This window comes from Xenopus laevis, chromosome 3S (genome assembly GCF_017654675.1).
Source record: "Xenopus laevis strain J_2021 chromosome 3S, Xenopus_laevis_v10.1, whole genome shotgun sequence".
Taxonomy (NCBI): Eukaryota; Metazoa; Chordata; class Amphibia; order Anura; family Pipidae; genus Xenopus; species Xenopus laevis.
In genome coordinates, this window is record NC_054376.1 from 43,063,884 (window position 1) to 43,085,807 (window position 21,924).

The window sequence follows — 21,924 nt, forward strand, 5'->3', positions numbered from 1 at the left end:
CTCTCTCAGCATCTGTTTCTCTTTATTCTGTCTTCATGCAGGAGTTGGGTGTCAGATAATCATTGACAGTTAGATCCAATATATCTTATAGGGGGGCTCCTTTTGCCTAGAATATGTATTAGAGCTCACTCTATTAAATTCATCAGATATTATGTCTCTCTACATGCAGGATTTGTGCAAAAGGCAGTTACTTTGTTAGATTTGGCTGTACTGGAATCAGTTATTTGAATGAGCACTTATTCCTCTGCTAGGAAAGGAAGCCCCCCCCCCCCCCCCCCTATAAGATATATTGGACCTAACTGTCAATGACTATCTGACACCCAACTCTTGCAAGAGAGAATGAAGATAAACAGATGCCGAGAGATGGATAGTGAAGATAAACTTGATTATTTCAGAAACAAATGCAGATTTTGTAATTGATTGCATTTAAAAAGTTTATTATTTCAGTATGAAGTTTCATTTTCGCAATAGTTCCCCTTTAAGGTTCTATATGAGGAGCATAATCAGCAGTTTTGGGTTGGTTATGAGCACAGCATGACAGTTACCACAGGATCTCCAGCAAAAGGCCAGAGATGATACAGGTATAGGATCTGTAATCCAAAATGCTTGGGACCTGGGGGGTTTATGGATAATGGATCTTTCTGTAATCTGGATCTGCATACCGTAAATCTACTATAAAATCATCTAAACATTAAATAAACCCACTAATCTGGTTTTGCTCCCAATAAGGATTAATTATATTTTAGTTCAAGTACAAGCTACTGTTTTATTATTACAGAGAAAAAGGTGGATTTTCTTTTTATTATACTGAAGTCTGTGGGAAATAGCCTTTCTGGTAATTGGAGCTTTCTGGATAACAGATCCCAAACCTGTACTACATTTTTCTTTCTGGGATTTGCAAAAACAATCTATTTTCTTTCATTATTTATACATTTCTCTCAGTCTCTCTTTCTCTGTTTCCTTTTGTGTAAAACACTTTTTCATTTTTCTTTCTTGTTACTGTTAACATATAGTAGTATGTTTCCTCACAGCCTGGTAGTTGCATTTCACACAGTCTACTCTGGCTCCCAGAAGAAGAACTTTAACCTCAAAAATGAGCTATGGTCTATTCCCACATCTCACATGGAAAGGGTTAAAACCTGAATCTACCCTACTCCCTGTATTCCCTACCCCCCTTCATATAAACCAGCAGTTTTTGCTTAAAGAACAATGGACGTCACATTTGCGGTGCTCATGACATTTCTTGTTATCAGCATGTGTATAGTGTCTGTTCCATCACATCATATTACATTTTCTAGCTTGAACCTGGCATTCTGGAAATAACTTCAGTTTTCCATTGAATCTGAAACAAATGCTTAGGTCAGTGAATCTGTAATGTGCACAGAATGATACAAAGTGGTGATGTTACAACATGGTCCATTGACTTAAAAGAGGTTGTATTTGCTCTTTGCAATTTATTAAAATTACCTGGTGCCTTACTCACTTATTTTTAGCATTCTTCCCATACTACGGAATGAATGATTCGGATGAGAAAAAAGTGTTGGGAAAGACTATTCTTAAAAGTGTGGTTCACCTTTAAAATATGAAAAAACATTGGAACGGAGTGCCAATAATTGTACCATTATTAATCAAAAAGCAAAATATCCAAAGCAATTAATGAAAAGAGAAAATACTCACAGTTCACCCCAGTCCACGGGTGCAAAAGTCCAAAACAGCAAAAAGTTTTCTCCAAAAAGTAAAGACCAAGATTATAAGTAAAATTCAAATCATTTATTAGGACATACAGATATCTGTATGTCCTAATAAATGATTTGAATTTTTGGTTCATCTTTAAATTAACGTTTAGCATTTTATATGCCCAGATCTAAGGAACATTTCAGTTGGTCTTCATTTCCGCGATTTGATGCTCGCGAATAATTTAGAGAAAATGCAGAAAAAATTCGCTGACGAAAAATCCGGCGCGTCAAAAATATTTGGGCAGGCGTCAGAAGTCGAGCGAATAAACAATTTGCATATCAAAATTATTAGGACACCCATTGACTTTAAAGCATTTGGACAAAATAGGCGCGAGTACAGGCGGGTGTCAAAATAATTTTGATGCCCATTGACTTCAATGCATTTTGCAAATTTTTCGCCCTTCCGCAGGAAATTCACAAGTTTTCCGGCGAAGTGAAACAGGACAAATTCACCCATTACTAATGTGGGGGTTTGGGACCCATCCATGTCATTGCAATTGTTTTCTTAGCATAGTATAGGAGTTTCATTATTTATTTTTAATAGTTTTTTTATTTGTCTTCTGACACTTTCCAGCTTTTAAATTGGGGTCACTGGTCCTATCGTAAAACAAATGCTCTATAAGGCTACAGATTTATAGTTATTGTTACTTTTTATCACTCACCTTTCTATTCCGGTCTTCTTCTATTCCCTTTCAGACTTTTATTTAAATCAGTGCATGGTTGCAATACTAATGCTGAATAAAAAAAAGGTAAACAACCAATTGCGATTTGTCTCAGAATATCACTCTCTTCGCCATACTACAAGTTAACTAAAAGGTGAACAACCTCTTTAAAGGGATACTGTCATGGGAAAAAATGTTTTTTTCAAAATGAATCAGTTAATAGTGCTGCTCCAGCAGAATTCTGCACTGAAATCCATTTCTGAAAAGAGCAAACAGATTTTTATATTTATATTTTTATATTCAATTTTAAAATCTGACATGGGGCTAGACATTTTGTCAATTTCCCAGATGCCCCAAGTCATGTGACTTGTGCCTGCACTTTACTAGAGAAATGCTTTCTGGTAGGCTGCTCTTTTTCCTTCTCAATGTAACTGAATGTGTCTCAGTGGGACATGGGTTTTTACTATTGAGTGTTGTTCTTAGATCTACCAGGCAGCTGTTATCTTGTGTTAGGGAGCTGCTATCTGGTTACCTTCCCATTGTTCTTTTGTTTGGCTGCTGGGGGGGAAAAGGGAGGGGGTGATATCACTCCAACTTGCAGTACAGCAGTAAAGAGTGATTGAAGTTTATCAGAGCACAAGTCACATGACTTGGGGCAGCTGGGAAATTGACAATATGTCTAGCCCCATGTCAGTTTTCAAAATTGAATATAAAAAATCTGTTTGCTCTTTTGAGAAATGGATTTCAGTGCAGAATTCTGCTGGAGCAGCACTATTAACTGATTCATTTTGAAAAAAAAAAATGGTTTTCCCATGACAGTATCCCTTTAAGGCTGCTAAAATCAACATGATCACTGATCTGTACTCTGCATAGAAACATGACATGATGGACTCTTAATAGGGCATAGTGTCTCACTACATTTATATGCCTTTGAATGTATCTACACAGAGTACTATTGCATCCAATCCTGTATATCATTTGGATCAAACTACTGCATAGTAAAATAGTTCCTCATCTTCTTTAAACTGAGGATGATGCTTTCTAAGCTTAGCTGTTCAACAAAAATTGTATCCTAGCTATTTACTTGTTCACTGTCAAGTTACAGACAGTTGGTTTGGTACTCGATTGCATGGGATAGAGGGGTAAGATAATTTACGATTGCTTGAAAATAACGATTACTAATATGTGAGAGAGGGGACACAAGCAGATGAAAAAGGATGGTTCACCTTTCAGTTAGCTTTTAGTATTTAAAGAATGGAAAATTTTAAACAACTTTTTAACTGGTCTTCATTTTTTCTTTTTGAATTATTTGCCTTCTTCCATCTTTCAAATGGGGGTCACTGATCCATTAAAAAAACAAATGCTCTTTAAGGCTGCAAATGTATAGTTATTGCTACTTTTCAACACTTGCCTTTCAATTCAGGGCCTCTGTTATTTATATTGCAGTCTTTTATTTTAAATCAGTGCCTGGTTGCTAGGGTAATTTGGACCGTAGGAACCAGATTGCTGAAATTGCAAACTGGAGAGCTGCTGAATAAAAAGCTAAATAACTCAAAAACCACAAATAATAAGAAATGAAAACATATTAAGGGGCAAATTCATCAAGGGTCGAATACCGAGGATTAATTAACCCTCGATATTCGACTGGGGAATGAAAATCCTTCGACTTCGAATATTGAAGTCGAAGGATTTTGCGCAAATACTTCGATTGAACGATCGAAGGAATAATCGTTCGATCAAATGATTAAATCCTTCGAATCGAACGATTCGAAGGATTTTAATCCAACGATTGAAGGATTATCCTTTGACCAAAAAAAGTTAGGCAAGCCTATGGGGACCTTCCCCATAGGCTAACATTGAGTTCGGTAGCTTTTAGGTGGCGAACTAGGGGGTCAAAGTTTTTAATAAAGGGGACAGTACTTTGACTATCGAATGGTCGAATAGTCGAACGATTTTTAGTTCGAAACGTTCATTTCGAAGTTGTAGTCGAAGGTCGAAGTAGCCAAAAAAACACTACAAAATTCGAAGTTTTTTTTCTTCTATTCCTTCACTCGAAGTTAATGAATGGACCCCTAAAAGTTCATGTAAAAGTGAATAACCACTTTAATTAAATGGAGCATCTCAAATGCAGTGTTGAGGGCATGGTTAAAGGACAGTTTTCACCCAAACAAAAAATTTTCCCCACCAGTGGTATGGGCTAATATTTCCCAGTTTACGGAAACAATAGTTCTTTCCCAAAAAATTGCACTATGCCATCCACACTGGGAGCTAACAGTACAGGCAAGCATGTTAAGTGGCACCAATTTCTCTCAGCACGTGAGCTCACTGGTGATGGGCGAATTTGTCCAGTTTCACTTCGCTGAAAAATTGGTGAAATGTATTAAAGTCAATGGGCGGCAAAAATGTTTTGATGCACGTCAATTTCTACGCCCCGACATTTTTTATACATGTGCCTATTTTGTCCAAATGCATTAAAGTCAATGGGCGTCCAAATAATTCTGACGTGCGACCATTTTTATGCGCATGCGCCGAAAAGCGTTTGACACAGATTTTTTTCTGACTAATTTTCACTGCAGTTTTGTGAATGTATTCGCCGGCATCGAAATTCACTGCAAATCGCACCAGTCCAATTTATTTGCCCATCGCTAGAGCTCACATGCTTGAACGTAACTAGCAAAAGCTGTGGCATTATTCTCAGTTAGTGATGGGCGAATTTCGCAAAACGGCGGCGTTTTTGACGCTGGCGTCTGTTTTTTTTCGATGCTGGCGAATTTTTTTGGGTGAATTTTCGCGGGTGTTTATTCGCTGCGAAACACGCAAATTTGCCTCAAATTTGCGCCTGGCGAATAGATTCGCCCATCACTATTCTCAGTACCACTACATGGCTGCCCAAACCAGGAGACCCAGGGGGCATTCCAGAATACAGGTTTAGCCATCATTTGACTGCATATTAAGAAATTACATTACTGACAATAGACCAGGGTAAAGAGTTATTATGATACCAGATCTTCCCAAAATCTGAGATTAAAACCTATAAGTTTGGGTCTTGAGCAACCCAGTAAATCATGTCCTTGCCGGAGTCCCCTAGTTAAGCAGGAAGAAGGAGTCCCGTGGCTTTACAGAGATCAGTACGCCTAGCTCACAGGGATATTTTATTGGCTGTAATGTGATGGATTATAATAGTGCGCATATACAGTAATGACTGCTATAACAACAATGCAATCAAATTTTACTGCTGTGATATATCAAAACATAATTAATGTATAGAACTGAATGGCTTTACTGGTTTTACCTGCTAAGCCAAATGATAGAGAATTAGATGGAAAATGTTTCTATTATAAATGTTATAATTTGTAATTTATTTACAAAACAATTATAAAGCTTTGCATTGCAGTAGTATCAGCTTGCAGAAGAGTTTAATTTGGGTGTATTCAGTACCCTCCTGGAAACGCAAGGGTTTTATTGAGTACATTTTACGAAACATCTGGAAAAGTGTACTTGGATGATGCACTTGGTTCAATCAAAATGAAATATGAATAAATAAATAGTAAATAATTATAGTGTGTGTGGATGTAGCAAATTCAAGGTTATTTCCATTTATTTGAATTGACAATTTTCTGTCCTTAAGTAGTTCTAAGCATTCCCTAAATACTATTCATTGACAAATGCCAAAAATTCACAAATGAACGTTTGGTAACTATCTAGATTTCACACAATCGCTCATATTTCTAAGTATCCCAGATCTGTGGCTTGCGCCAGTGTAGACTTTCTCTTCTTACAGGGACAGAATCACATTGGTATGCTCAACATTGCCAGCGTTTCATTGTGAAGAGGATTAACTTGCCTCTCTTGGACAATGAACCACCGGAACATGATTTCATACTGCATTTTTCTGTGGAATTAGCTGAATCCTCTCATGCACAGTGTACATGGGCTGAAATATTAATGGCACTTTTCCCCATTCTCTCCTAAATCAGACGTCCTTTGGAAATGAAATCGAATGCAAATTTTATGTTGTCTGGCTGTGTGACGAATACCTTATCTATGGCTGCCGTTTAGCTTTCTACTTCTCTTTCCTTGTTACTGTATATGCAATTTTTAACTTTTACAGGGAACAACTACAGATTTCAGGTTATGGGAAACGGTTAGTGATGGGCGGATTTTTCCCATTTTGCCTCGCCAAAAAATTTCCAGCGAAATGAACTAAATGGCGAAAAATTGTCGAAACACAAATTTTGACACCAACATTAAAGTCAATGGACGTCCAAATAATGGTGACATGCAACAGTTTTGACATGAGTGACATTTCCAACGCACGCCCAAAATTTTTGCCTGCAAATCTTCTCGGCAATTTTGCGAATGTATTCACTGGTGGCGAAACGTGGACATTCACAGCGCAAGGAGAATTTATTCACCCATCACTAAAAACTGTATAATTGGCCCTGGAGGTCCCTGCTGACATGCTTGGTCTGCTAATTATGATTGGTGTTCTGCTTTGCAAGCAGCCAATCATGTAAAAAGAGTTAGCTGTAGATCAGATTCTGTGGCTTCTCATCATCTATTAACTAGTGCATGAAAGCTTCAGACAGTAAGGCCTTGGTTACTTCTTCTGAGGGAGAAATACTTGGGCAACACTTTATGATTACACACAGAAGTGCTGGAAATAATCCACTGTATATAGCCACTTTTAATAGGGATGCACCAAATCCAGGATTCTGCCTTTTTCAGCAGGATTCAGATTCAGCCGAATCCTTCTGCCTGGCCGAACCAAATCTGAATCCTTATTTGCATATGCAAATTAGGGACAGGGAGGAAAATTGCATGACTTTTTGTCACAAAAGGAAGTAAAGAATGTTTTCCCCTTCCCACCCCTAATTTGCATATGCTTTGATATGTTCGATATTCGGCCAAATCTTTTGCAAAGGATTCAGGGGTTCAAAATAGTAGATTCAGTTCATCCCCTACTTTTTAATGAACAAAAAAACCCTTAGCTTACTCAACTCCAATTCACATGCACATTGTATGGGGGTAACTACAGTTTATGGGACAAAAGGCAAATCATGTGCAACATCAGGGAGAGTGCAAAAACAAGCAGGATCTGAACTACAAATCTTAGGCTACAGATTTTGATTGCTGAAAGTAGCGCATAATGTTCCATATATGAGCACCAGAGATGTGACTCATCAGTTGCCCAATACGGGAGGTAAAAAACAGTAATAATTCATAACAACTGGCAGCACACAGAAACCACATAGAAAAGGTGACTGGAAAGGTAAAACAGGTATTTCTCACATTTTTCATCAAGGCATTTGCATTGGGTTATAGATCACAGCATGAGTTACCTTAAAATACTATTGTGCCAGTGCAGTGAAGACATTCCCGCTGGAAGATAATTACAATATACAGCAGTAACTAAAATAAAATAAAATAACGTGGGAGGATACTATGAAATTCTTGAGGACCTAGATGAAGATTGCAGACTAAAAGACAATCAAATAAGAGGCCATTTTTTATCTTCAAACATTTTATCGTCCTGCCTTTGGTTCATTACATGTTAGATTATTTGTTTTACGTTGAAAGTAATTGCTCCCCTTACAGTACATGAAGTGTAACACTATCATCAGAAGAACAGTGTTACTCTAATTTCAGAAATCACCTTTGCAGAATGTACTGTATCTTAATTGGATCTCAAATGCCTTTGATATTTCGTATATTTACGGCTGTTTGCATTTTCCTTTCTGCTTTCTCCCATTTTGTTAACCGCCTGTGTTCTAGAAAGGACTTTACACATCTTACAGCTCGGTGCTAATGGCTTCTAGTGGTGCTCTTCTCCTTGAGCCTGTTACATCATAGTAGTTAAGCCACTCAAAAACACAATTATTCTCCATGAACAATCAATCTCTAATACCCACCAACATCTTTAAGATTTAATCACTGTTTTCAGATTTCCCACTGACTTCCCAGCATGGTGCGGCGACATGCCTCTCTGTTTATTCCACTCAATTACCAGATGTTGTGTTCTACCTACAGAAAATGTAATCAATGGCTGTTCTCTGTCAGAGAATGTCAGGCTACAGAAACGGGTGATTACAAAGGACACCCTCTTCATTCTGTTTTGGCTTGCTGCTTCCCATGCACCCATGGCTGAAGAATAAAGTATACAATCACACTTTATTTAAGTATTTAGGCTTGGCATGCGTTCAGGCTTATTTATACAGAACATAGACAAGCCTGTAATCAAAGGAGTCTGGCATGTAGAAGGGATGTTTGCATCAAACTAATAGTGAGAGATTCCATTCAACTTCTTCCAAACATGATCTGTTTAGTATGCTTTAAGCACATGACTTCCCTGAATACTGATTCCTTAGATCTATGGAAGAGATTCCAAGTCAAAGGCCCTACAGCTGTTGTTAAATCACAACTCCCAGCCTTTCCAACTGCTGAAATGCCAGGCGCTGTACTTTAACATCCTCCAGAGGGCCGTACTGTTTTCTATTATTTTGGTGACATAGAAGGAAAGGGAAATTGAAGTTACTGGCTTAAATGTCAATGTTTAATGGTATGAAATGTTAAAGTGTATGGAAAATAGCATGGTAACAAAAGCAATTAATCTGGCAAAAGCGACTGAAACTACATTAATCCTTGTGCCAGAGCTGATTGGGCAACTTCTCGCCTTACTGTGCATTTTTTTCTACTACCTAGGATGGGAAATTGCTTTCTTTTTAAAGTCGGAAAAGCCAACTAAGAACTTATAAGCAGAAAGGTGTCTTTTTTAACTAAAGAGCATTGTATGAAGAAAAACTTCCTGCTTAATTTCTGACATCTCTGTTCTGGGAGAAAAATATACTTCTAGTTTGACCTTTCAGCAAGTGCAAGGCTAGACAGACAGGAAGCGTGAGGAATACATAATCTATAGGGACTTTTACTCGTTTTTCAATCTGGTTAATATACTATATATATAGAAAGAAACCCTAAAAATTCTCATTTCTCTGTGTATTAAATATGAACGTTCAACCAACGTGCAAAGTGCTGTTTTCTTTCTTTCCTGTATTATTTTCTATAGCCTGTTTTGAGGTCAAAAAACAGCAATATGAAGACCTTTTTTTCTCGATAGCTATTTCATTTGCAAAATTTTTAAAAGAATAAAGGCCATTTCAAGGGATGTTTTAAAAATTCAAACAAGCATAAAACCAACAATATTGCTTAAATCTTTACAGTTTGACAGGGGTACAGTTTTACTATGTTGCAGATAAGGTTCCAATAGTCATATTAAACAGCGTGACTGTTGCACAGCTACAATCTTCAAAAAATAAGAAGCAAACATAGAAGCTATTTTTACCTTTTTTTTTTTTTAGCCAGAATGAAAAATGTACAAGTAAAATCACTGCAACAAAATTGCTAATCAATGTACATGTTCATATTGCTCCCACTCTATCCCTGAGCTTAACCACTTGAGTCCCTAACCTGGCAGCATTGTCCTACTGCAGGGTACGAACCCTTCACTAAACTCCTCGTTGGAGCCTTAGCTGCTCACTAACATTCCTGAACTTATCTGTCACTCATATAGTGACCTATTACAGTTTCTGACCTGACACTAACTAACTCCTGAACTGAGGCCTTCCTCCACCTCAGGCCCTAGCAGCAGCACCCCCACTTTCAATGTGTGCACTGGAAAATAAGCAGAACACATGGCAACATCCCTTTCTATAACCTCTGAGTAGTGATTGGTGAATTTATTTGGCAGGCACAAATTTGCGGCGAACTTAGCCGACAGTTTCGACGCTGTTGTCAATTTTTTTTCGTCAAAATCACTGCAAATTTTCCACCAGCTTCGCAAACTTTCATGGGAATTTTGCAAATTTGTGGCGAAACAGGACAAATTCGCCCATCACTACCTCTGGGGTACTACTCCCCCTCCACTATGGGAAAAAGGACCCAGCGTAGCTGGCTATCACAATCACTGGGGCATAGGAAAACCTTTACCCTTTGTGACTGAGGACCCAATCTAGGTGTCTAAATTATGCCCAGGGGAAACAAAGGACCTAAAGTTTAGCAAAACCTTTACCCTCCTACACCTGGATATAAATAGATCATCTTAAATTATGTTAACTCCATGTCGATAGAAGCCTTTATTCGGTTACAGCAGTTTGGTTAGAGTGCTGTGGTTATCAGCTTAAGCTTTTTGCACCAAATTAGCCAGAACAGAACCTCCATAAACATTAGGGATAAATTCTTTAATTCACCCTTCCTGAATTGATGACTTTAGAAGTGATTCAGTCAATGCACTTAGAGAAGCAACAATAAAGGATTTGTTTTTATACAATTAAGAGTGTCTCCCACACTTAGGGGCCGATTCACCAAGGGTCGACTATCGAGGGTTAATTAACCCTCGATATTCGACTGGGAATTAAAATCCTACGAATCGAACGATCGAAGGATTATCCTTCGACCAAAAAAAACGTAGGAAAGCCTATGGGGACCTTCCCCATAGGCTAACATTGAGTTCGGTAAGTTTTAGATGGCGAACTAGGGGGTCGAAGTTTTTTCTTAAAGAGACAGTACTTCGACTATTGAATGGTCGAATAGTCGAACGATTTTTAGTTCGATTCCTTCGATTCAAAGTAGTAGTCGAAGGTCAAAGTAGCCCATTCGATGGTCGAAGTAGCCCAAAAAACACTTTGAAATTCAAAGTTTTTTTACTTCGAATCCTTCGCTCGAAGTTAGTGAATTGGCCCCTTAATCTTTATTCATTCTCAGCACAATCTGTTCCATTTACATAATTGGGCAGATAGAGTGCAACAACAAACAGAAAGGGGGAGACCCTCATTTTGCTTCCTTTGAATTTAGTTTGAATTTCAAAGAGAATAATGATTGGAAAAATCATTTTATTTTAGCTCCATATAGAGCAATGTCCTGTAAATAATGAATAGAGTCTGTATATCTGTATGGACAGAAATGGCACACAGTATCACGTCATATTAACTAATTCATGATGGAGGAATTTCTTCTGGGTTACTAGCCCTAACATCCATTTAATTATTAATATAAGATTTCGCCATAGCTTTCATCGGATAAATAAATTAAGTGTTTTCATTAGAGCTCATGGAGAATGAGCAGTGGGGCATATGTAACCTATACATTATGCTGCCATGTCCCCTGGTTCTGTGGAATTTGTGCAACACCAAATTCACACATGGTTTAATATTGTTTTGTAGTATTCAGTTAGTCCTGGGCAAGAAAAGCTGAAAAAGTAAAAAAAAAAAAAATAAATATAATAAAAATTAATAAATAAAAAACCGTCAGTTGCAAATAAAATTATGGTCAAATGATGTATGAATTATCAAATTAAATGGCACTTCATTGCGGTAAATCAATGCATTATGACAAACTGTTGATATGCAACCATCACAGATCGATTTATACAAATTAATAAAGTCAACAAATCACAGACCCGTATTGTGGTTAGTTTGTCAATGGATTAATAACTTCAGAATAATTCTATTGGCAGGATCATCAGCTACGCCAAAATACACTAATATCATTAAGGAAATGTGTAAGAATTGCATATACTGAAACTCATTACAATATACTGTAACAGGCACATACGTCACTGTATGTGACATACGGTACAAAACAATTGTATATCTGCAAATTGTGTTATTTGAAGTCACCTGCATAGCAAGCAATTGAAAAAAAAAAAAACTTTACACAATTTTTGCCCAAGGATTTAGTTGCCTCAAGATAAACATTGGCTATCTTTTCAGTGTTCTGTGCGTTACCTGTATATGAGCTAAATGACTACCTGCACACCTGCTCTGCTTATTCTTATAGTGCTGTCTGGGTATTCGATTGTACCACCAGGGGTCACACTGAATACTTTCTGGTGCTAGTTAGTGATGGGCGAATTTGCGGCGTTTCGCTTCGCTGAAAAATTTGCGAAATTCGCAAAACTGCGAACAATTTGCGAAACGGCGCCAGCGTCTCGTTTTTGACGCTGACGCCCGTTTTTTTGACACCGACGCCCGTTTTTGATGCCGGTGCCCGTTTTTGACGCCGGCGAATTTTTGCAGCGAATTTTCGCGGGCGTTTCGCGAATATATTCGCTGGCGGCGAATCGCGCAAATTCGCCGCGAATTCGCGCCTGGCGAATAAAATCGCCCATCACTAGTGCTAGTGAGCCTGAAATTGGACAGTGCAAAGCAATGGAATATTAAATAAAAGTCAGCTTTGAGGTAGATACCTAAAAAGTTAGATTCATTTTTATTACATTAAGGGGCAGATTTACTTTGGTTCGAATGGTAAATTTGAATACAAATTTTTTTTTGGTCAAAACTTACAATTTTGAATTTAAAACCACCAATTCGAATGTTAGATTTATCATACCTCAAACCTGGAAACAGTTCTAATTCGATATTTCACCATCTAAAACCACCTAAGTTCATAAAAAAAACCAATAGGATTATTTTGCTTTCAACGAGGATTACTTATTTCTTAGATGGGATCAAGTACAAGGTACTGTTTTATTATTACAGAGAAAAAGGAAATATTTTTTAAACCATTGAAATATTTGATTAAACAAGAGAGAACTGTCTACATAACAGGTTTCCGGATAATGGAACTCATATCTGTACACTATTAAATAAAGGATGGGGATTTTCACTCAAAGGATTTAGAACTCATTTTTGTAACCAATGGTTCAATACCTTTCTAAATATGATAATTAAATGTCGATAAGAGATCTGCCAGATAATCAGGATTTCTGATATACTGAATAACCTGAAATGGGAATTTATTTTTATAGGTTGTATTGCTTTGTAAGAATAAACACAGCTGGAGAATTTTGAAAAAGGCACAGCTAAGCATAAAATTGCTGTTTGAACATCAATCAAACTCAGTTTAGCTGCTCATGTGATTTTTCTGCCTATGGGGAGTTGTATTTGCTCAATAGACACAGAAGTTAAATATTAATGACTTACCTGTTATGAGAAATGCTATATCATACAACTTTTATCCATTGGGGTAAAGCATATTTGTAATATAGAATATATATATATATATTTAAAAGATGTGTGTAAGCATGGCTGTATTTGTGTACCGGCTTAGGGAAAGCTGGATAATGGGTCCCTGGAGTGAATGGAGGAGAGCATGGTGGACCTTCCATTCCCTGAACCATTAATTGTTTTCAGCAGTTAGGCTGGAACTACATGATGCGTCTTCATCAGATCCGACGCGATGAGAAGAAATGGATGCGACGAGACGTGCAGCATTTGCATCCGTCAGTCGTTTCGTGTCGGGTGCACGCAGCAAAATGGGTCTGACAATTTTATTCCTTACCTTATTTTTGTGGCATCCGTCTCATGGCATCGGTAACCTCTCATCGCGTGGAATCTGATGAAAACGCATTGTGTAGTTCCAGCCTTAGAGGTAGCTAGGTAATTTATCTGCATGTAACCTGCAGATAAAAAGAGGTGTGGGACTACATCTCAGGGCTACCCCCTGGAGACCTCCTTGTGCTGGAGTAGGGTGAGTGGCCTGTGGACACCTCTATGTGCAAGAAGGATTGTGTGTAGCTACGAAGGAGACTGTGATTCCCCTGTTGAGCTGAAGTGTTGAAGAGAGCTCCAAGTGACTGGAGAGAGGAAGAGAAACCCCCATCCTAAGAGACTGGGTGTCAAGTGAGAGTCTAACGGTATTCTGGGACTAGTGTACATTCATGGCTGTAAATGCTGTAAATGTGTGTTCATGTGTACACCAATGTGGGTGTTGAACTGGGACTGTTAATCCTATGTTAATCCTAAATAAATATGCCAAGAAGTTGGATATGTTCCTACACACACAAACACACACACACACACACTCTAGGGGGGTTATTTACTAAACTCCGAATACCAGAAAATCCGTGAAATCCGAAAATTCATAATTTTTTGTGTTATAATAGGCTTTTAAAAAAAAATCACAAATTTTTCGGAATTTATTAAATCCCGAGGGCTAAAAAGCCCAAATATAAAAACACAGCATTTCAAACCTGTCGAGGTTGCATAAAAGTCAATGGGAACAGTACCATTGATTTTTGGTTGTATCGGGGGTTTCGGGCAATTTCACAATGTTTTTGGAGCTTTCGGGTGAAAGCTCCGAAAAATTCGGATTTTTTGGGGAAAATTCACGAATAAATAGTGAAAATCTTAGCTTTTCCCGCAAAGGTTATTTTCGGGGAAATGTAATGATAAACAAGCATTAAAAACCCGAGCGGCTTAGATCGGAGTTTGTAGCAGCCGTTATTGAGATAAATTTGGACCTTGATAAATAACCCCCTAGATTTAACAGTGCCTTAATTAACACAGTGCATGCAATCAAATGTTGATGGGCACCTGCACCTTTCATTTTTCAAAATGGTACTAAGCTTTAACCGCAATGAGCACTTGGCATTAATATGAATGCTTTAAGTAACACATCATCTTAATAAACAATATTACTTCCTAATAAAAATGTAGCAGTCTGTGAAAAACATTTGTAGGTAAACATGCGGAAAATTAGAAATAGTACTCAAATCAGATCCTAGCTTTGTTTGACATAATGTAGAATAGGAATTGTTTTTTGAGATATAAACAGGAAAGTTTTTTATATTATATACAAAATAAGCAGATTTATTGTATAAAAGCATTTAAAACCATTCAGCCTTGAACTGGGGGGCCCAGTGGGGCTAATGCCTTGGGGCCCACCGCCACCACCCCAGGCAAAGCGTCCTCTGGTCCCCCTCCCCGAGTTGCAACACCCCCCACACCTACCTTAATTTTTGTTCAGCCACACTGGGGGCCAGGGAGGGAAGTTAGAAGCCACTTCTGTTCATGTTCCAGTACTGAGCCAGGACCCACCGGGTTTTTGTCCCGTCGGCCCAGTCCAACAATGAAAACATTTATTGCTGACTTCCAAAAATATTCACAAATTTACCAATCGTGCTGAAGCACATTTTTGTACAGGGTTACATCCTGTAATTTAGAAAGTTCTGAATTACAGAATGGCCCTCTCCCATAGGCTCAGTTTTGTTTAATTAATTCAAAAATGTTAAACGTTTTTCCCTTTGCTCTGTAATAATAAAACAACACCTTGTACTTGATCCAAACTAAGATATAATTAATTCCAACTGGAAGCAAACCAATTATACTGGGTTTTTAATAATGTTTTAATTATTTTTAGTAGATTTATAGTATCAAGATTCAAATTATGTATAGTTCCCTTATCCAGAAAACTCCAGGTGCCGAGGATTCTGAAGTTTTACTTGTAGTTGTGCACTGTAAGGGCTACTTCCTTGAAACTGTGTTCAATGGCTGTATTCTTATATGGATGCATTTAAATAGCAAATGGCTGGAGAACACTTCATCTAGACATCTAGCTGAGATGTCTTGCAATAGCCTCTAAAAAGACAAATTTGTCACCCCTTTTCAATTGAAATGAATACATGGAGGGTGTTGCAGTAGAAAATGAGACTGTTGCTTCATCTGTTACACAAAAACATTAAATGCTTTTGAAAATTAAAATCAGGTACAATAGAAAAACATTAATAGCACCGTTCCTTCTTTTTATATTATATTTATGTAATATAATAATCTTTTTGTATAAGGCTGTTTAAAAAAAAAAACTAAGATCCTAAAGAAAAAAAATTAAGGAAGCTAGTCAGTATGTGGTCGAGATTATTATCAGTGATCGAAGCTGGACTCCATAGGTCAGAATATTTTTTGACTGCTCAATGCATTCTAATGAATTCACATTGGTATCAGGTTCGAGCTCAGGTTTTAGTTCTTCAAAACTAATACTTGTTTTACTCTACAAAATGTTCCTGATAGTGATGAGCGAATCTGTAGTGTTTCTGTTCTGTTCACTTCGCCGGAAAATTTGAGAATTTACCGCGAAATTTGTGAAATGGTGAAAAATTTGCGAACCACATTGAAATCAATAGGCATCAAAATAATTTTGACATGAGCAACAATTTTATATGCACGACTACTTGGTCCAGATGCATTAAAGTCAATGGGCATCCAAATAATTTGAATTTTTATGTGCGCACCAATTTTGAAGCGTGACAATTTTTTTTCCGATGAACAAAGTGTCGCAGTTTCGTGAATTAATTCTCTTCCTGTGAAACACGGAAATTTGCCGCAAATTTTATTTGCCCGTTAACTAGTTCCTGACTGTCAGGGGTATTACATTGATCTTTATGGATTGTGTGTGACTTACTTCATAGAATAAAATAAGTGCACTGTATATGTTTTTATGTTGGAGAAATGCCCAATTCAAAAAATGAATTGTAACAATTTTACAACCTTTTGCATGGGGGCACTGTTTTTTAGAGATAATGAACAATGTTTGACTATGCATACCTCTACAAAAATACCCATAAAATCAGATACAAGTATAGGATCTATTATGCAGAATATTTGGGACCTGAGGTGTTCTGGATAAGGTAGCTTTCTGTAATTTGGATTGCTTAAATATTAAATAAACAAAATAGCATTGATTTGACACCAATATGGCTTCAAGCAGCTTAATTAGAATCAAGTACAAGATATAGTGAATAAAGTACCCCCTCTTGTAAAATATAAGGATATTATAAGTTACCGAGGAGTTTCATGACCATATAAAAACACGAGGCCGAAGCTATCCTCATAGTTTGCATCTGGGGGTACTTTATTTATTATAATACACACGTTTCAGTTAGTCATGTGACAGAAATGACATCAGAACTCACCGTTTATAACTGATGACATCAGAACTCACCGTTTATAAGGATATAATTTACAAGATCTGCATGGCTTTGTGTATTATATTGTTATATTAGTAAAGAGAAAAAGGACATATTAGAATTATTTGCTTAAAATGAGTCAAGGGGCTGAAGCTTTTGGATGACAGGTTTCCAGATAAAGAAACGCCATACTAGGGTTGCAACCTTTGTACGGCTGACAAACAGGGCAGGGGGCGGGGCCATAATGTCACAGGGGTGGATCAATGATGTTGCAGGCGTCCTACGTCATGTGGGAGGGGCTATGACATGTCAGTCTGGAGATCCTGCCCTGTTTTCCTTATTTGGAAAGCTGTGCAGACTTTTGACCTGGGTAGCCCTTCTAAAACCAGGCTGACAGGTGGCAACCCTTCCCCAACCTGTATATAGATAATATACTTAAGTAAAACTTCCTATGCGCCTATCATTTGTCAATTTTTTTTGTAAAGTCAGAGCTAGTGTAAGGGCATAACAGGGAATATAACTTTATTTGGTTTGTCTAAATAATATATATTTTCTTATTTGGTAAAACTTGGTACAAACAGTTCCTAATGTGATCTATTCTGTTTTAAGAGTCAATTTGATGGGATTCCCAGAGGCTTCCTCACAGGAGAATAAAGATAACAGAATGCCACAGTACTCATTAGGCCCCAGTGTACAACCTTGAAGATCTTTTTCTGGCAGCACTTTAGTTTATAACATTGTGCTTTTGTCAATGCTAGCTCTGCTAAAAAAAAAATTGTAGATAGTGTTTTTCTATTAAACAATATTGTTTGCCAGCTAAAAGATTGTTTATATACCCTAATTAAATCTATTCTTTCTTCTACATAACAAAGCAGTTAAACGGATCTATATAATTAGTGATGGGCAAATTTATTCTCCAGGCACGAATTTGCGGCGAATTCCCATGAATCGCCACTGGCAAATAAATTTGTGAAACCGCTGCAAAAATTCGCCGGCGAATGTGCGCCGGTGTCCAAAAACGAGACGCAGTTTTGCGAATTTTTTCGACGAAGCAAAACGCCCCAAATTCACTATATATAATGAAAGTCAAGAGAACATAGATCTATATAAAAGTTATAAAATATTGTTAATGTCATGGAGGGCCGGCAAATCTAAAAATAATATTAAATGGTAATTTCATTACTGTTAAAGTTATTACATTGATCTAAAAAATATTTGTGTAAGATGATTTAAAAGGGACACTAAACCCAACTAGAAAGCTGTCCCACTGTGCCCCTAGTTCCCTATAAAAGTAGAAAAAATACTTAATTGCACGTGGAAAACCCAATTCACTAATGATTAGCGATGATCAAATTTTTCGCCTTAAATGGAGTCGCAGCAAAATTATGTATTTCGCCATCTGCAAAAATTTTTGCGAGACTGTGGCAAAAATTTGCAGCAAAAAATTTGCCCTGAAAAAAAGTCGTCACAAGAAAAAACGTCCAACTTTAATGCATTTGCAGCGAGAAAAAAGTAATGTGCATACATTTTGTCGCACATAAAAAATTGGCACACACAAAAAATTTTCACCTATTGACTTCAATACATTTTGCAATATTTTAGCAGTTTTGCAAATTTTTTGGCGAAACGGGACATAATAGCTCATCACTGCCAATAAGTATTCAACTGACCAAAAACAATTACAGATGCAAGAGAATCGGCCAAAGAGAATGCTGATTCCCAGCAGCATGTCATCCATCTTGCTCTTATTGTATATACAGAGATTATTGTGCCATTTTGGCATATTCTGCTTTAGTCAAATAAGGGGAGGAAGGACAGGACTTGTTCAGTGCTGGGAAACTGTACTTAATGTTTCCAACTCTAAATGCAGGAACAGAAAGCATGGAGCCAGGTTTACATAGATTTTGCATGCTAATGCTGCTGCAGGCCTGGAGAGCAGAGGAAAAAATCTATTGAGCAATTGCTTTAAAAATACAACCTTGCTATTGCTGGATAACAGTTCCCTGCATGTCTTAACCTTGATAAAATGTTAAAGTATTCTGGTATTTGTAGTCCAGCAACAACTGAGTAAAGTGTGGTTGAGCAGTGCAACAGGGTTTAGTGTAATTTTAAGAATAAAGCTGACCGATTGTGAATTCATTGTTTGTCTTAAACTGACATGCCAAACATTAGAATGATCAAATTGTAGCAGGTCAGATGCACTGTGGGAAAAGTTGCAATATCACCTTTGATGCATCCTTTGAACCAAGTCATGTTTCATAGCAAGTCAATGTCCAGATTCTCAGACTTGGTGCAAGTAAAGTATCATGAAGAAGAAGGCCAGAAGCTTGTGGACAGCTGCAAAGAATTTCAAAGTTGTAGGCTAAAGCAAAGGAGAGACAGAGTTTAAACATTGTGTCTAACAAGAAAACATATCTTATAAGTCCCCCAGGTAGGAAGCAGCATTTTAAAAAACCAAAGCCCAACATTAATGATATTTGGGTGATGCAGTGACTGTGTGAATGTCAAAACACGAAAAAAGGGCACTACAGTGGCCACTATAGGAAGGAGTTTTAACTGCAGCAAAACTGCAGCAAAGGGGTTGGAAAGGGACCTACCATAAATAGAAGTATAGTAGCTGAATGCTCTATATTGAAGTCAGGAGCTTAATTAAGGCAAGTATATTGAATACAACTGGTAAAAACAAATTTTACAGGAGATTATTTTAGTTCGCATTACCTTTATTGCACCTTTAAATACTTTGTGAATTGCCACCATCGTTCGCTAACTGGTTACGTTTTTCCAAACCAAACATATTATAAATAGCAACAGTTAATTATTTAGGGCCTGGAAAAATCACATAAATTGGCTAATTATCTCCCCCTATTGCTTAATGCGTTCTTATTATCCTCAATATAAGCCAAATTAGCTTCAAGTGTTTAAATAAATTCACAATTCACTCATAACATAATATTATTGTAATGATATGCAGTCACCGCTACCAGATGCAACCTTGTAAAACTCTGAAATCCTAAAATATCTGCAGCATCTTTCCCCATATAATTTTACACCAGCCAATAGAATGTAAAATCTTCTTGACCTGCGTTTGCCTTTGACAGGTATTCATGCAGAGGACAAAGCACGAGTCTACTAATGCAAGTCACAGTTGCACATGTTTGTTATGATGTATATTTCTCAAAGGAGTTGATGATACTCGTACCATAATAAAGGACACTGCATGTAATCATATGCAAATGGAGCTTAAGTAATCATGCCATATTATCATTCTGCCTTATGCATTATAAAATAGGACGTCTATTTTTTGGACATACGTGTCAATTTTATTAAGGACTGAACTGCAAAAAGAAAAAGCAACAGTATTGTGTTCCTTTTTTAACTTTAAACAAATTCTGAAACACAACTTTATGCACTACATAATCACACTGTATGTTATAACATTAAGAAATGTACGTTTAGGTTTCCAAAAGCCGTCAGAACTCGAGATAAACTGGCTAATGTTTAATTTGAGGAAAGATTTTTTTCATTTCTTTAGTCAGGTCTGAAGTTAAGTCAGTGTGACATTATTTTCAAATTAGAACACATTCTTTCCTTATTTATACAGGATACTGAATCATAACTGAAAGTTTTCCATGTATGGTAGGCTTCTATAGCTCCCCATATTCTACAGAAGTTACAGATATCCCATTCAGGTTCAAAGATGTCAATGGTTATTTCCCACCTCTGTTTTTAACCTTTTTTTTTTATAAACAATGTATCTTATCTGACCTGTGTCTTGTTTATCAGCCCATGTGTCTGAAAAGGATAATTATTTATCCACCCCTCTTATACTGCACATCTTTTTAGGGGTTCATTGTGCAACAAGTCCCTTTTTGAAGCTGGTTGAAGATTCCTATTATTTTTGATAGTGGAGGATGGATATAAGGCACCTTTAAGATCATCTGTTAAAAAGTGTCACAACTTTAAATACTTACACAAGTCCTGTTTTGGACTCCCACATTATTATCTTTGAAGGACTGCAGATTTCAATTTGTGTAAAACTGTTGACAATGTGTGAGCCTTCCCAGTTTCTGTGTATGAACTCACATTTTATTTTATTGACTAGCATATAGTTTGCGGGAGTTTACAGACTGCAATTGCTGTTCTGCTATTGTAGGGGATCTGGTTCATAGTAGGTTTTCATGTGTACATAAAATCTTTAGCTTAGGATTTCAGCCTAACTTAGTTGTCCTTTCCTTTAATCTTCCTTCAGTGTCAAACTGGGTGTCTGGGGCCTACTGGGGCTGCCACCTGGAGTTTCCCACCCCAGTTTCACTGACTGCTTCACAGCAGTTATATGCTTGTACCAGATGAGCACTGCAGTGTTAACATGATCAGCGTTGGTGTGTGGTCTGACCACTCCTTTTATCTGACCCTTATTGGGAACATTTACTATGTGTATATAATGTCTTGTATTTTACCAAACATTTAGTAGTCATTAAGCATAAGCTGTGTATAACACAGGAATATAAGAATTTGTCAACTTAGGGCTTGTTCACTAACCAAAATTGTTATTGGGAATCCAAATTATATTTTTACTTTATGGTACAGTTTGGAAGGTTTTGCTGGGGAGATTGCCTATGATGTATAAAACTAACCCCCATATGTAATATGAGGCATTAAGTTTGTCCAGGAGCAGTAACCAATATCAGCCATTAAGATGTTTGCTTTTAAACAGGTGACCAGCAAGCTAATTAATTTGCGAAATTGCAAAAAGCTTTAGAGCTCCAGAATATATGTGATTAGTACAATG

The 21,924-nt window shown here is 37.2% G+C and overlaps 1 protein-coding gene across 1 annotated transcript in view; it reads left to right on the forward strand.

Annotated features, from left to right (window-relative positions):
• The window catches only part of agbl1.S (AGBL carboxypeptidase 1 S homeolog), a 244,719-nt gene that overhangs the window by 154,210 nt on the left and 68,585 nt on the right, over nucleotides 1–21,924 (forward strand). The gene's annotated exons all lie outside the window — the stretch shown is intronic.